Source organism: Myotis nattereri, assembly GCF_964212035.1.
Source record: "Myotis nattereri genome assembly, chromosome: 16".
Classification (NCBI taxonomy): Eukaryota; Metazoa; Chordata; class Mammalia; order Chiroptera; family Vespertilionidae; genus Myotis; species Myotis nattereri.
In genome coordinates this window covers 7,457,763-7,470,869 of record NC_138091.1, presented here as the reverse complement: position 1 = coordinate 7,470,869, position 13,107 = coordinate 7,457,763, and the positions used below count along the sequence as shown (strand labels likewise).

The 13,107-nt window shown below is 40.8% G+C and overlaps 1 protein-coding gene across 1 annotated transcript in view; it reads left to right on the top strand.

Annotated features, from left to right (window-relative positions):
- LOC308532617 (phosphofurin acidic cluster sorting protein 2-like) overlaps window positions 1–13,107 on the top strand; it is a gene marked incomplete at both ends in the record, with an annotated part of 57,067 nt that overhangs the window by 38,814 nt on the left and 5,146 nt on the right. The window lies entirely within an intron of this gene.

Below are 13,107 nucleotides of genomic sequence, written 5' to 3'. Positions count from 1 at the left end.
GCGTTATGGTTTCTCTTCCTTTGTAGGGACAGAGGAGGGACATTCCCTCAGGGGCAGTTTATGAACTGCCAGGTGGGTTGGGGCTTTAGTTCGGACCAATCCCCTAAGTCCATGATTGGCAAACTGTGGCTCGCGAGCCACATGCGGCTCTTTGGCCCCTTGACTGTGGCTCTTCCTAAGCCTTAGGAGTACCCTAATAAAGTTAATAACAATGTAGTTACCTATATAATTTAAGTTTAAAAAATTTGGCTCTCAAAAGAAATTTCAATCGTTGTGCTGTTATATTTGGCTCTGTTGACTAATGAGTTTGTCGACCACTGCCCTAAGCACTCAGTGACTGTTGAAAGGAGGTGGGGCACAAGTGATCCAAGAACTGTGTGTGTGAAAAGGAACCACATGCTCACTGACTAGCTCAGGGAAGCCCTGTGTGGTGTTCTTGCAAACTCAGAGACCTAAAGTTATCAAAAAGAATGTTCTGAAATGAAAACTTTTAAACTAAAAGCAGTTTATGGTGGGTAGTCATGTCCTAGGCTGGCATCTGCCCTGACAAAGGTCAATCTTAACCTTCACTGAGCCTGTCTATTGCCTTTTGGCATCTACAATAACATATAATTTGGAATGTCAAAGGAATTTCCCTAGTTCCAGGCCCCTCAACACATAGGCAATGCTCTGCGGAGACCAAAAATCCCCTCATTCTTACTGAGTTCATTGTTGACTTGTAACTATCCTATATCCACCATGTAAAAGAAGTATCTCTGTGTCTTTTTACTGTTTATCCAGTCACAGAGAATTCGCCGCTTTGATTTCTCTGAAACCCTAATGCATCACCACTGGGTTTCCTGTTACCACCATACATCTCCTGTTCTGATTGTAATGTATAAAATAAGGTGCAAAACTGCCAGAGAGAATATCTCAATCCGCTGAGATTTTCATCCTGCCAGTTATTGACAGTGGGACTTAAAAAAACGACCAAAATTCTTGACAAGTTTGAATGTTTCATACTTTGACATTTCCTTGACATAGTGGGTCAGGATTCCAAAAGAGCTCACCCAGGACCAACCCGTGGACATGGTGTCAGGATTCAACAAAGGACCCATTGAACTGCTGGTTCCCCACCCATTGGGTGAACCTGGGTGAGTTGTATCTTAAATCCATGACTTTTCCCTTGCTGGTGGTAGAGGGTGAGATTTATTTGCGCTGTATTTTTAAATATTCCAGATAGAACTAAGATTAAGGGTTGATGGAACTTAGGTTAAGACAAGACAGTAGGAAAATAAAATTGGTGGCTGTTGTTAAACTGTGGCTTTCCAATCGGAATTGCTTTCTGAGAATCATTGCAAAAAAAATCAAAACAAAAACCCAAACATTATCATTTAAATTAGAGTTGAACTAAATCAGCTCCAAAAATACAGTGTCATATTCTCCCTCAGGTCTGAGTATTAGGTATTCTTAGGCGAGTAAGAATCTCTGTGGATATGTGATGTCATTGCTCATGATGTGCAGGAGCCCCAAAGAAAAATGTCAACACAATTGCAATTAAAGTGACTGGTTCTGGTGGGGGAGCACCCATAAGGTTTGGTCAACCGTTCCCTGACCCTCTGGTTGTTTGAGACAGCAGGGAGATCAACTGAGGCACATCAGAGGTTTGAATGTGATTTGAGGGGTGAGAGCCTCATGGAGCTCAACCGATAAGCAACACAGGTTGACCAACTACATTATATAACAATCCTAGAAAATTTGCTCCGATTCTGCAGATATCAGAAAGAAAAGAAAAACCACATACACATACACACAACTACAAAACAACAACAACAAAACACACCTAAAATTAACATGGGAAGTGGTGCCTCCAAGTCCAGGAGATGCCCGATCCCAGCCCTCACTAATATTCCTGATAGGAAGCTTTTACTTACACATGCTTTACAGAAATGGGAAGATTTAATTAGAAAATATCCTCCAAAAAATGGCCAAAGTGCAGTTTTATTTGTGTGCCTAAATTAATTTTTGGCATGCAATAAAAATTAGGAAAATGCCAGGTCTAACATTAAACTGAATGAATGAATGGAAGCATATCTTGATTTGGAAATCAGGAGATTTTCAGAAGCACATATAAATTCCATTAAAAACAATTCAGGAATTAGAAATTGTATAGACTGTCTCTGAACTCTTCTGAAGGTAATAATTGCCAACACCCCATTCTTCCACCTTCTCTAGTTCCCCCACTCTATTCTGCACCCTTTTCCATCCTTCTTCCTTTCCCTTCAGTCCCCTCCACTATCACTTCCTACTGACTTAAGAGAAAATGAGAATAGGAATTCTAACAACTCCCTTTGGAGAAAAGCTTGTCCCAGCAAGAGAGGAACCAGCAAATGTTCCTGATTTTCTCAATGACCCTGATGGGTTCACAAAGGCATTTAACTCTTAGAATATGTAATCCTGGATATTCTAACTGATTCCAATTAATATAGCTAATGGTTTTTGTCAGCAAATGCAACACAAATTCTAAATAAGGCTTTCAAGAAAATTCCTGTAGAGAAATCTGTTCACTGAAATGGGATGTAGAAAACCAATAACAAACAAACCACACACACACACACACACACACACACACACACACACACACAAATATAGGGTTGATCCATGGGTGTTTCCCTTCTCACTGATAGTTTGGGAGCAGGTGAAATTATCATAGAAAGAGAAGCCACTAAGACCCCTGTAGACACTGGGGCTACTCTATTTATTCCTAACCACAGCCAACTAATAATCTTCTCCTTCAGAGTAAAGCATCTGTGCAAATGGCAGGAATATTTAACCAATGTCTGTTTTTAATCAAAACCTGTTTCCAACTAGGGAATGTTATAGCAATATTAGCAAATATCTCTCTTTGCTAATAAAATATGCCCCAAATCAGCTGATAGGGAGAGGTGTTTAGTTTGCTTATTTGTTTGTTTTATGAAATCAGTGATACCCACACATGCTTTTTCCAGAAGGGTAATAAGTATTTAGAAATAAATGAACAAGATACTGAGCCCAACAGAGCCTGAGATGAACCCAGCGGTGTCTCCTCAAAGTAGGGGTTCTAGCTTCACCCAGGTTTCCTCGGGAGCTCTGGAAAAAGATCTGCTGGTGACATCATGCACAGACATGGAGAGGCATGGGGGAGATGGTAAGCATTCAGCAGGTAAATGAGCCTTTGGCCAGTATTTGACTGAAAAGGAGCCCAGAGTTGGAACCACAGGCATGCACCTCTGTCCAGTGCCCACCCAGGGTGGAGGGAGCTGGGCCCCTTTGTTGTGAGGTCAGGCTTATGAAGTTCTGAACCCAACTCTCAATGGAAAATTGGGAAACGGATGTCCATAGAGTGGCAGATATGACCCAATGTCCATGACATTCAGAGCCCAGAGTTCAGGAATGTTCAGACCTTCCAGGCCAAGGCTCCAACCTCTCCAACAGAGTTGGTCTGGACATTAGAAATCCTGACATACTGGGAAGCTCCTGCATGTTCCTCCGTATCTAGGGCTCAGGGGCGCTTTGTTCTGGGACCCAGAAAGAGCACTAGCTCTCGTTTTTTTTTTTTTTTTTTTACTAAAAGAAATATTTGTATTATTTTATTTTATTATGGTTTAAAGTATAACATATGTTTCCATTTTTCCCCTAGACCCCTCCTCAGCCACCCCCACCTGCAGCACAGGCCCCTACCCGCTTAATGACTGTGTCCATTGATTATGCTTATATGCATGCATTCAAGACCTTTGCTTGGTCTCTTACTCTCTCCCCCACTCTCCCCTGCCTTCCTGCTGAGGTTTGAGGGCCTGTTTGATGCTTCTCTGTCTCTGGATCGATTTTTGTTCATCAGTTTATGTTATTCATTATATTCCACAAATGAATGAGACCATGTGATATGTATTTTTTTCTGACTGGCTTATTTCACTTAGCATAATGCTCTCCATGTCCATGCAAGCTGTTGTGAATGGTAAGACTTCTTTCTTTTTTACAGCAGCATAGTATTCCATTATGTAGATGTACCACAGGTTTTTTCCACTCAGCTGCTGTTGGGTATTTACGCTGATGGGAATGTAGGCTGTTTCCAAATCTTAGCTATTGTGCTGCTATGAACACAGGGATGCATATATCCTTTTTGATTGGTGTGTCTGCTTTCTTGGGATATATTCCAGAAGTAGAATTACTGGGTCAAATGGGAGTTTCATTTTTAATTTTTCAAAGAAGCTCCAGACTGTTTTCCATAATGCCTGCTCCAGTCTACGTTCCCACCAGCAGTGCACAAGGGTTCCTTTTTTTCCACATAATCACCAGCATTTGTCCTTTCTTGATTTGTGGATGATAGCCATTCTGACAAGTGTGAGACGGTATCCGATTTTGTTTTGAAAAAATATATTTTTATTGATTTCAGAGAGAGAGAGAAAAACATCAGTGATGAGAGAATCATTGATTAGCTGCCTCCTACTTGCCTCTATCGGGGATCAATGCCCAAAACTGGGCATGTGCCCTTGACCGGAATCGAAGCCGGGACTTTTCATTCCTCAGGCCAACACTCTATCCACTGACTAAACCGGTCAGGGCCCTCGTTTTTGTTTTCATTTGCACCTCTCACATGATTATTGACTAAAACCATGTTTTCACAAGGCCATGAGACCTATGGAAACAGAACTTTTTTTCTTGTGACTAATAAAAAGAATTTTATTCAACTCACTGAAGTCACATGTCCACATACAACCGTCATCACTCTGGCCAGGTCAGTGAGCTGTGCTGATAACTCCACTCTGGGGCCTTGAGCCAAACTCCCCAGACCACCTGGATATGGAAATTGGCAGCTGTTAGAAAGGGGGAAATGGAAGTCATGTCCCCCACAAGCCATTGTCAAAGAAAATGTCAACTTGTGGTTTCCACTCTGACATATGACCTTGTAAGTTCTTACTCTCATCCTTACAATAAGAAAAAAGATGAATAATCCAAAAAATCAGGAAGTCTTTTTAGTTCCACCAGATGATTGAATTCACATGGCTATGAAATTAACCGTTGCCTCTGCAAACTACTGTATTCAGGCTTTGTTAACACAATTCAACCTAGCACTAGCATATGTGCGTGTGCGCGCACTCAATCTCTCTCTCTCTCTCTCTCTCTCTCTCTCTCTCTCTCTCTCTCTCTCACACACACACACACACACACACACACACACACACAATCAAATGACTCTTTGTGGAATTAAAAGAAAATCAGACACCGAGGAGGTGACAATAGGAAGAAAAAGGGGTTGTAGGCACTTTTGCCTTGTGGCATTCCTCCTCCTACTTTATAGCTACTTCCTTCATGAGCGTAAATAACGCTAAGAAGCACATGCTGCAATAATCCATTGTGCAGGCAGAGAAGAGACAGGATCTAACAGGCACAATGACTTATCCAGGATCAAGAAGAGGTAAGAATGAGGGGTTGAGTCTGAGCCCTGGTCTGTCTCCTCAAACCTAGTACCCTGGCTGCAGCTAAACCTTGTGGAGAGGGTGTGTTCGTGTCACTGTGTACAATGTTGGTATTCCATGGAGAAGGTAGGTGAGCAGTCAGCAGCCCACAGGACTATCTATAGCTGTTATTAGGTGAGGGGAGTCATCAGGGAGGCAATTCCAGGAAGTGAGGTCACTTCCTAATAGAACTTGGAACCCCGGTAACCAGGCACCCACTCTCTAGCAACTGCCCAACTGCCACTCACTTGGCAAGAGACAGTTGACAGTTCAACATGTTCTCCTGTTGTGTTCCCAGTTGTGGGGGCTCTGGTTCCCGGAGACCCTGCAGGGAGCGTTGTTCCAGACTCTGTAGACGGTTCACCACTCGTGCCCGACATCTCTGGCCGTTTTCAAGAAGATCCCCTCAGGTAAGTGAAGGTGGCCTGGGTCAGACCCATTCACGCCAGGCCAGCCTCCTCTGTGGGCCATCCCTGTGCAGCCCACATCCCCCCTCTTCATGTGGTGGATAGGGGGTCCTGCAGGGAGAACCGCGGGAGTGTTTGGAGCAGTGGATAACCTCGAGGTCCTGCTGTGATCACACCCCAGGGTAGGGCAGGCAGGTGGAGATGGGGCTCTAGAGGGGTCCCTTATCTATGCCAATGGGAGTCCTAGGCCCTCAGGCTGTCATGCCTTTTCCTTGCCAGTAGAGGTCTCAGCAGATCACATTCTGTGTGTCTGGAGTGGAGAGTCACAAGTTTTAGAGAACCAGCAAAACAGGGCTCTGAGGTTTTCCCCTGGTGACTGGAAACTGTCTGTATAGAGCTCTGCACAGGAGAGCGGACCGGAGCCGACAGATGGGGTCTTTAATTCCACGCCCTTGCAGGTGGCACAGACACCTGAGATATCCTCAAGCCTGACGCACCGCCGCAGGGTGAGTGTAGGTGCCCAATTGACCCAAACTCCAGGACCCCAGGGAGTCAACAGGACTCAGGTTCCAGAAGGCACCCTGCTGCTCCCCTGAGATCCCTCCTAGTGTCCAGTTCCCTAAGGAATCTGGGTCCTCGTCTCCTCCATGTCAGGAGCTGGGGCCTCCCAGGGCTGCACATTGTATGGGGACCGCGACTGCTTATCACAGAGATCCATGTCTTTTTTCTGTGGGACCTGGACTTAAAACCTTCCATTGCCATGGCGACGGTGCCACACTAAACATACCACATGTCCTGACATCCAAATCCTCCCCCCCAGGAAAAGCCTCTGTGTGCTCATCATACATTGGGGTGTTCTGTCAGAAATCGCACGGGTGACACTGTTAATACCAGCATGTGCTGTTTGTCCTCTGCGAAGAGAATGACCTAAGATACTAATGTGCTTCATATTCCTCACCTGCAATTCTACTTTTCCTGCCAAGAACCTTATCTCTTATTAATGTGAAAAACTTTCAGACCTCTGAAAAATGTGTGTGTGTGTTTATTTGATCCAAAATGTCAACAATTGTGAGCGAGAAAAATCTCAATGGGATGAGAGAATGCTCCTGAGAATGACAATTTTGCACCTTATTTTATACAATACAAGCAAAAGTGCAGACTTATGTGGGTTGCATGAAATCCATGGGTGATAGTTTAGGGAGACAGGAGAAAGCAAATTGGAGACACTTCTGTGATTGGAAAAAGGGTAAAATGATAGGCACATATTTCTTTTACAATGGTGGACGTAGGATAGTTTCAAGTCAACAATGAACTCAATAGCAACGAAGGGATCTCTGATCTCCGCAGAGCACAGAACAGTGCCTGAGCATGAGGTGTCCAAAATAAGGAAAATCCAATGATATGTTATCATAGAGGCAAAAAGGCAGTACACACACTTAGTTAAGGTAAAGATTGACCTTTGTCAGGGAAGATGCCAGACAAGGATCTGATGACCCATCATGAGCTCCTGTTAGTGTTTTAATTTCAGACCATCCTTTGTAGTTACTTAAGGTCTCTGAGTTTGCAAGGCTGCCTTGCAGGACTTCCCTGAGCTAGTCAGGTTAGCATGGGGCTCCTTTTTCATTCACACATCCTCCTTTTATTCAGAAATCAATACAAATTATGCATTGATGATGAGTGTTAGTGTTATGTCTTGCTGAACAATGGACCATTCCGGATAAGGTAAGACTCTAACCTTGAATGACATTCAAAGTGGAATTTTTATTATAAATCAAAATAAAAAGGCAGGTGCATGGGAGGCCATGAGATCCTATATGTTTTTGTTAAAAAATATTCTGTATCAATTTTATATTTTGAGCTAACATGAGCAGAGTCCGTTTGCTGCTTGTCTTAAGTTTTGGTATTTTGCATCTAGTATAACATTTACATACCAGGAACAAAAGCAAAAACATTAAAGCAGGAACACTGCTTAGGAATAGAAAATGTCGACTACTAGACAAGAAAGTGACTAAGGAAAATAAGCATCCCAGCCAACCAAAAACCCTTTGCATATATTTTCATAATTGCTTATTAAGCTAATTATATGTTTCCTTCTTCATCCACTGTTCCTTGTACTTATGCTATGTTTGACCTGAAGAATTAAGACTCTCTACTGTTTCCTTACCGTACTGATCATTAGAATGTACTTGTCTAGTAGGTGGGAAAACTTAGCAGATATCGAAATTCAACAATTCATATGTAATAAGGTATGTAATAAAAATATAAAAATCAGTTGGTGTACATATAATCAATAACAGTTAGGAGATAGAAGAAGAAGGTTTGAGCAGCAGTAATCTGTCAGCATCCAGGCCTTGTTGACTTCTTGGGAAAGCTGTCAGCCCCCACGGCCAGTGGTTTCTCATCCTTGACAAGTCTTCAGTCTCCTTGGTGGATGGAGGGCAGTGTCAGTGACAGATATCCATTTATGGTTAGGCCTTTAATAAGGTAACATCCTTTTTAACACATTGGAGAGAGTCTTTAATTAATGTGTTTCAATAAACAAAATCTCCTGGTTGTAAGTTTTGGTCCTTGAAGTCTTTGTCTCTTGGGATTACTGTGAAATGAATGTCACTAATGTATCATTGCCTCTAACCTTCCTAGTGAGTCATGGATAGTAATGTAGAATTTCTACTTTTAGTTTTCCTTATATTTGGAAAACAAAAAGACTAAAAATCAGCAGTATTTTAAACAGAGTCATAACAATAATAACCATCTTCCCTTCATTTCGTTCCCTACCCGTTTTGTTGTTTATCCTGGTTATTTGCTAGTATGTTCATGAATTCAGTCATTCCTTAGAGTTCTATATTTCTTCATTCAGTTCAAAGATGTGACCTGCGTAGAAACCTGTTACTTAGAGTAAGTCAAGCCCTGACTGGTTTGGCTCAGTGGGTGGAGCTTAGACCTGAGGACTCAAGGGTCCCAGATTCAATTCAGGTCAAGGGCATGTACCTTGGTTGCAGGCACATTTCCAGTAGGGATTGTGCCAGAGGCAGCTGATCGATATTTCTCTCTCATCAATGTTTCCAACTCTCTAGACCTCTCTTTCTCTGTAAAAAATCAATAAAATATATGAAAAGAATAAAAAAATAGAGTAAGTCAAGAGTCCTTTTCATGAATTTTTCTAAAGATGTAACATATTTGAAAATGCAGTAAAGTAAAACAATATCTATGAACGACAAAACAAAGTGGTATGGCCGAAACCGGTTTGGCTCAGTGGATAGAGCGTCGGCCTGCGGACTGAAAGGTCCCAGGTTCGATTCCGGTCAAGGGCATGTACCTGGGTTGCAGGCATACCCCCAGTAGGAGATGTGCAGGAGGCAGCTGATCGATGTTTCTCTCTCATCGATGTTTCTAACTCTCTATCTCTCTCCCTTCCTCTCTGTAAAAAATCAATAAAATATATTAAAAAAATAAACAAACAAAATGGTATGGTTATAGTTTTGATTGCAATGCAATTGAGGAAAAACTGCCTTTTTGGTAAAATATAACATTTCAAGGCAATAATTTTTGGATAACAACAATTACTGTAAAATTAGAGAGAATGATATGAAAATATATAAGTATATATATATATATATATATATTTGGATTCAATACATAATTTGAATATAAAAGGAACAGATAGCATGTAAGATTTTAAAACATTGTCAATGGCTTCTTGTATTGAGAATTGGATATAATTCATAAACTTCCAATGTTTGTGCCACAAATACCCGGAGTCGAACTGCCAGACACCCTCACAGGGAACCATCCTCTTGGCTGGCCTGGTGTCGCTGACACCAAGACCACTGTTACAACAGAGTGTTTCCTATTTGAAATTTTCTTGAATCTTTGTACATTCCTTCCTAGGGCAGGTTGAAATCTTTAGAACATCCATTTTAATAAAAATATAGGTACACAAATAGCAGTTATTTATATTTTTTTAATTTTTTAAAGCTTCTCAGGTAATTTCAAGCATATTAAGTAGTCCTAAATTAGTCAAAAACGTTTCTCTAATAAGGAGAGAGAATAATTCCTTGAGGTACTCTAGGGCCCATTGGAATTGACTCAAAGTCATCTCCTGTTTTAAAAGTCTCTTACAATAGAAACTTTGGGAAGGTTGCAAATATACTTGTGCAAAACATTATACCATGGACTTTTTGTAAATCTACGTAAAGCAAACCCAGACTTAGGGTAACTAACTCTAAAAGATATTAATCATACTTGCAAGCAGTTGTAATATTAAGTATTTTGTCCAGACTACAGAATTCTCCTTAATTTACATAAGAATTTAATCTTTGTAGGCCAATAAAAGATTATATCTTAGTAATGTCATATGGAGGCTGACAATTCACCACACATAACACATAGATGAACACATATCTCACAAAGACTATACACACAATTTGAATTATATTTTTGGTAGAGAAATAAAAGAATATTTTTATATAAAACTTTCACAAAATTGTATAGCCTATACCCCCTTTTACAAACCTTTCCTCACCTTTTACAAACCTTCTTACCCATTCAGAAATAACTATCCTTAGAGAAACTTACATGTGACCTTTTCCCTCAAATATGACTCTTCATACCTCAAGCCTTCTATTGTCATAACTGTATAATTTCTTCCAACTTAACTGGAACTTTTAACTGTTAGGAGCATTAATTTCCAATCGTAAGCACAGAAGTGAACAAACAGCATTCCTTAGATTGACGTTGATGAACATATTTTAATCAAACTCTTACTTTGAAAAAACACACTTTCAGCAAAGCAAAAAACATTACATCAACAGCTCCAAATCCATTTTAAAGACCTTCTGCAATTAAAAAACCCCCAAGAGCAGTGAACTTCAGACTTGTCTAGCAATCAATATGTCAGTATTCATGTTATTTCAAAATGTGTAGATATTTAATAACTTTCATTAAAACTGACTAAGTTAGAAAGATATAGTTGAAAAAGCTAAAGAGATTTGTGTAGGTGGGTAAGGTATTGTTTTTTCTATTGGGATAAGTCATATCTTCCAGAGATCTGTATTTTTAAGAATGGCCTAGACAAGACGTCTTGGTGAACTCAGGTATTTTCACTTCAAAGGTTCTGGGACTTTGGTTGCATGAAGCCAATTACCTGTAAGACTCCAAAATGAATAGGGGAGGTTTGGAGAAGGTAGAAGGACTTTGTGGGCTTTGAATTGTTTCTGGAGCAAAACCTATGGCACCTTGAAAACTTCACTTGTAAAACAAGGATAGTCATTTTCAATACCTCAGGACCAATGTTGCCCGCCCCCACAAATGTTAGCAAGGGATTGACAAATTCATTCACCCATTTTTGGATGGTTTCTTTCTATTTGGGAATATTTTTCTAGTTTCCAGAAAGCTCACAACTCTGAGAGGTATAAAGACTTTCAGGTATATGAAACCTCCGTTTGTCTCCCCTGGAAATGGCAACACAGGGCCCAGGTACGAGATAGTCTTAAAGTTAATGGTGCCAAAGCCTCTTTATTACCCACTTTATATTGCAACCAGGTAATTGGTGTAACAAAAGAAGATTGGCTTCTTGTTTGAGGCACTCAGGGTCAAGTTACTCCCATTTGGTGAATATGTACCCCAAAAGAGAATTCTCACTTCACTGTGGGCTGGCCCCCCATCTTTAGGCAGACATATGAGAAAGCCTAGTGTTAGAGCCATGTCTGCATGTCTCTGGGCTGTTTGGGGCCATTCTGAGTAGGGTGGGTACCCTGTTCAGCCATCTCTCAGGGTCTTGTGGAAGATAATACTGAAGAAGAGATGATTAGCAAACATTCGGTCAGTCTCAAGCTTAGTTTCCTCCTGGAAGGTTCCTTTAAAATCATTACTTTCCCTTTTGGTTCAGTATCGGGTTCATTTATTCTAAGTATATATGTTACTATTCTGGAGAAAGCATCTGTCAGCATCACTGATTTCATTAAAGAGTAAAAAAACCCCACTCACTAAACAGGGGAATTGGGGGAGATTTGATAAGCAAACCATATATATTCTCATAACATTCCCTAGTTGGAAGGAAACAGGTTTTGATTAAAAAACAGACATTTGTAGGAAAGCTTTATTCCGATGGTGAAAGCAATTAATTGGTTGTGGTTAAAAACAAATAAAATAGCCTCAATATATACAGGGTACTTAGTGGCTTCTCCCCCTCCCCCTTTTTAAAAATAGATTTTTTACTGATTTCAGAGAGGAAGGGAAAGGGAGAGAGAGATAGAAACATCAATGATGAGAGAGAATCTCCAATTGGCTGCCTTCTGCACGCCCCCTAATGGGGATCAAGCCTGCAACCTGGGCATGTGCTCTTGACCAGAATCAAACCTGGGACCCTTCAGTCTGCAGGTGACACTCTATTTCCTTAGCCAAACTGGCTAGGGCAATGGCTTCCCTTTTAATGATCATTTAAAATTCTCCCAAAGTATCAGTGGGAAGGAAAAACAAGCTTGGAGCAGCCCTAGGCATGTTTCTGTTTGTATCCTTTTTCTAAATCCTGTTTCAATTTCCTATATCCCTAAAGTGTGGAGGCTTCTCTATAGGAGTTTTCTATAAACCTTATTTAGTACTTCTCTTGCTTTTGCTCCCAGAAACCAGGAGTATATTAATTGCAATAGGTTAAAATATCCAGGATTGCATGTTCCATCAGTTAAATTTCTCTGTGAACCAATAAGGGCCATAGAGAAAATGGAGGATGATTGCTGATTGCTCTCTGGCTGAGAGCAGCTTTTCTCCAAAGGGAGTGGGCAGAATTCCTAATCTCATTTTCCCTTAAGTCAGTAGGGAGGGGCAGTGGAGGGGACAGAAGGGGAAGAAAGAAGGGAAGGGAAGGAAGACATCTGGACAAGGAAGCTCAGAGAGCAAAAGATGTAGGGGACGTGCTATAGAAGGGGGAGGATGGGGTGTTAGCATGTATTAGCTTCAGGAGAGTTGGAAGATAATCTCTGAAATTTCTTGTTCATTTATTTTTTAAAGAGAAGTTGTCTCTGCTTCTCCTTAGAAGTTTCTAATTTCCAAATAAAGATGTGCATCCTATGCACTCAATCAGTTCAATTTTCAGGCCGCCATTGTTATAGTTATTTGTTTCTTTTGTTTTATTTTGCCTGTGAAAAATTAATTTAGGCACCCAAAGAAAACTGTATATTGGCCATTTCTCAGTTGATATTTTGTAGTTAAATCTTCCTACATTTACCCTT